This window comes from Macaca nemestrina, chromosome 2, assembly GCF_043159975.1.
Source record: "Macaca nemestrina isolate mMacNem1 chromosome 2, mMacNem.hap1, whole genome shotgun sequence".
Taxonomy (NCBI): Eukaryota; Metazoa; Chordata; class Mammalia; order Primates; family Cercopithecidae; genus Macaca; species Macaca nemestrina.
Window position 1 is genome coordinate 198,409,403 of NC_092126.1, and position 4,702 is coordinate 198,414,104.

Sequence of the window (4,702 nt, forward strand, 5' to 3'; positions counted from 1 at the left end):
TCATGTTAAAATATATTAGCTACCAATATTAGATAGAGATAGAGATTTTTAATTTACTTAAGACATAGGAAACTACGTCTTAGCTTGGCTTTTCTTCTGCTTTTACATGTTACTCTTAACTGATACTCACTTCTTAAAAGGAGTTATTTGAAGATGACATATAGCAGATAATAGTGTGTCAAGGATGGAAATAATTTTGGAGAGCAGTCAGACAAGTTTTTCTTCTCCCCTAGATAATGGAAACATGTGCTTACTACTAATTCTACCATCTACCTCAAGTCGGGGGAATACTTAGATTTGTTTTTATCTGGAGATTGAGGCACATTTCTGGAGAGAAATCCAATATTAACTGGGAGTCCTTATCAAAGTCAGGATGACTAATTTTATAAATAAACAGCTTTTATTATATTCTGTCATAAAATGCCCCCCCCCAATTTTGTTTCTAGGAATTACCATCAAATATAACAGAAAGTAGATTATCTAGTTTTTGCACATACAAAGTAGATCATCCCATTTCTGCATCCCGTGTGTGCAGCTGTCTAAGTGCAGCATGGTGGCTCATGCCTGTTATGCCAGAATTTTGGGAGGCCAAGGCAGGAGGATGGCTTGAGGCCAGGAGTTTGAGACCAGCCTGGGTAACATAGTGAGACCCCATCTGTGCAAAAAAAAAAAAAAAAAAAAAGGAAAAAGAAAAAAAAAGAAAGAAAGAAGGAAAACAAATTGCCAGGTGTGGTGGTTTGCACTTGTAGCCCTAGCTATGAGGGAGGCTGGAGTCAGAGGATTGCTTGAGCCCAGGAGTTTGAGGTTACAGTGACCCAGGATAGTGCCACTGCACTCCCAACCTGGGAGACAAATCAAGAACCTGTCTCTAAATAAAATGAAATAAAATGAGTAATTAATGTTTTGTGTTAAATATTCTTATGTGAAAAATAACTAGAAGCTACGTTTTATGTTTATGTCTTTAAAATGTCATCTTTAAGCAAATTATTTTTCTCCCACCCAAAAGGTCAGAGCTCATACATCTGCTATATGATTGTCTAGTTCGTGTTATTTCTTGATGGAAGTGGTACTCCTTGAAAACTTTGGCAGGCTTGTCTGTAGAATATCAAATGCTACCACCTGTTTAATCAATAGTTTTGATTTAGGGGAGAAGAAATATAGAATTAGATTGTGATTGTATTTGTCCATAAAAATATTCACTTATCATTGAAAGTTTATTATTTCTGTTTTATATCCTTTCTAGCAAAACTTTGATTAGAGAACTTTTGAATTTTTCATTTAATTAATTAATCTTTTTTTAGAGACAGGATCTTGTTATGTTGTCTAGGCTGAACTCAAAGTTCTAGGCTCAAGTGATCCTTCCACCTCAGCCTCTTGAGTAGCTGGGACTACAGGCATGTGCCATGGTGCTAGGCTCCTAAAGGACTTTTGTGAATAATTCTTTGCAAATGTATTCTATACTTCAAACCTAATGAGCAAGTTGGACTAGCATTATCAATTGGTAATGTGGTTCTCAGTATTGTTCAGTGCATCTTAATTGTTCTAAATATCGCTTAAAGCCTAGCTCATCACAAAAATGTGAAAAATGATTGTTTTTTATTTCTCTCCTATGATGACAAAACAAATTCCTAACTGACAGTATAAAGTCTATTCTTTTCTTTGTAAATACACATGTTCAGAAAAATCTTTGTTTCAAAGTTAATTTATTTTTAAAAAGGAGAAACACCTGGAAAAACTGTGAATTCTAATTACATATAATATTAGTTGTAAAGAATTGTAAAGAATTAATTTCTTCATTCTCCAAAAGTAGACTTGTATTATAACATTGTGGTTTCTAAGTAAATTTGAAAAGTTAAAACAGCCAAAAGTTCAGTGTTTAAATATCAATTATTAACATGAGTATTATTTCCAATAAATTGCACTTTTTAAAATATATTCAGATTATAGGCTAATTATGCTCTTCTCACTCATTACCCTAGGACTTCCTTTCTTGTTCTTATTATCTATTTTAAAATTAACAGTGGTAAAAGTAAAATATAATATGAAAGGTATATTCTATTAAAGTAAAAATATTAAACATTCTAAAGTCATATAAATGTAGATACTAAACTATAAAAATTTTGAAAATGTGCTATGCTTCTTTAATATAAATGAATTTTCTCTTCTGTGAATAATTTTTAAAGCACTGGTATTTCATATTAGAATTGGCCTTCTATTTTCTGGCCTTCTGAAAAGACTTTACATCCAAACTGACTGGATTTCAATTGTTATCACCTTTAAGAAGACATTATTTCATTTCATTTCATTTCCTGTCTAGAAGTTCTAGGAAAAACATGAAAACAAATAGCTTATTAATCTATCTTCAAATAGATGACTCACATAGGTGGTGAGCCTACAAGAACACATATAATTGTGCTTTCCAAAATAATTTTCTTCTAATAGTGCTTCTTTTATATGATGACGATTTTCAACTTTTAATGACATTCCTTATATAAATGACTTTTTAAAAAGACGCCTACTTTGTAGGACCGATTAACTTCCTGCTGAATGTCTGTTTTAAAAATAATTTTTTCAAGTATTTATTTCCAGGCATTCAATAAAAAAGGTGTTCACTTTATTAAAAAATTCAAGATATGGCAGGGCGCGGTGGCTCACGCCTCTAATTCCAGCACTTTGGGACGCTGAGGCCGGTGGATCATGAGGTCAGGAGATCGAGACCATCCTGGCTAACGCGGTGAAACCCCGTCTCTACTAAAAAACGCGGTGAAACCCCGTCTCTACTAAAAATACAAAAAAAATTAGCCTGGCGTGGTGGCGGCGCCTGTAGTCCCAGCTACTGAGCTACTGAGCGCCTGTACTCCCAGCTACTGAGACTGAGAGGCAGGAGAATGGCGTGAACTCGGGAGGCGGAGCTTGCAGTGAGCCCAGATGGCGCCGCTGCACTCCAGCCTGGGCGACAAAGTGAGATTCAGTCTCAAAAAACAAACAAACAAACAAAAAAACCCAAAATTCAAGATATGTAGAAAGTCCAACTTGATGTTGTCCAAGAAAACATTCTGCAATGTTGGAATCGTTTACATCTTCACTGTCCCATATTGTAGCTCACTGCAACATGGACCTGTTGATTACTTTAATTTTTTTTTTTTTTTGCAATTGAGAAGCTGAATTTTTAATTTAATTTATTATTTTAAATTTTAATAGCTTTCATTATCAAAAGAGTGACTACCATATAGGATAGTGCAGATACAAAACATTACATCAACTATTTGACATTCCTGTTTTTCCTGATATTTTCCTAAAACTATGCAGATAGTTTTATTAGCATATAAAACAATATTGAAGGGAATACAACGGTCAGCACTATTATTTTTAAAAATGGTCAGAGTTTGAACTATATAGTATGAAAACTTTTAAAATACTTTTTCTTTAATATCAAAGTTCTACTTTCAAATAAGTGACTCAAATGATGAGAGCCTACACGGACACATATAATTATGTAACCCAAAATAATTTTCTCCCATAATTGTTTCTTTTATATGATCACTACTTTCAACTTTTAATGACATTCCCTTTATAAATAAATGATTTTTCAAAAGACATCCATTACACTTTCTAGGACCAATTGACTTCTTGCTGAATGACTGCTTTTAAAAATACATTTTTCAAGTATTTATTTCAAGGCTTTTAATGATGAAGTCTTCACTTGATTAAAATACATGTTTCATTGTTGGTATTTTGAGAATGACAGGCATGATTTTATATAGCTAAAATAATTTATAAAACCTGTCACAAAATTGAGACATTTATATTGCGTATGTAAGGAAATTCCAACCACAAAATTGCCCCAAAGTACCTCTGACCTGTGGACGGAGTAATTGGCATGCTGTTCTTTTGAACATATTCCCAAATTAGTGATTGATTGTTATCTTAGATTTAATAAAATAATTTAAATTTTTCATTTCCAGAATTTTAAAACTGTATTATCTTTTATGGCTTATTGTAGTCATGTTATAGGTACTATTGCTACACTATTTTATTCCAGTGATAAATTTTAAAGTTTCTATTTCTGTAAGATAGAAATACAAGAAAAAGAAAATAAACTGATTGACACAATGTTGAAAAATGTAAAGAATCACTGTTTTTAGTCATATTAAAGATACTTATCAGATAAAGAATGGCTATTTTTAGTCATGGTAAATACACTTTGATGATTTTATTTGCCTAAGGAAATAAAGTTGAGTCTAACATTGGAAGAATTCATATTTCCTATTTTAAAGAATGTACCTTAATGACCAGCACACAAGTATGTAAACTACTTTATATATGTATCATTTAGGACATGAATTAGCTAAAAAATATTTTAAAATGTTGGAAATAAGCTTTCATATAATATGCATAAGAGGCATTAGAAAAACTGGATTCTGTACTGTTGCTCCATGCTGTGAGTGTAATTTTAGATAGTTTAATAGATTTCTTTTAGCATTCAGGCTAAATCTTTCATATTTAATTCTACAACAAGAAATAAAAAAATTGCTTACTGCTGTAAAATGTCATACTTTTACAGTTAGATGTATTAGCATTAATAAAGAAAAAGTAGTCATTGATTCAGAAAAGTAAATCATATTAAGGTGAACACAGTGATATTTTTAAATAATTATCTGTATTCACAAGTTTATATTAATTTTTTTCTAATTAAAAGCAT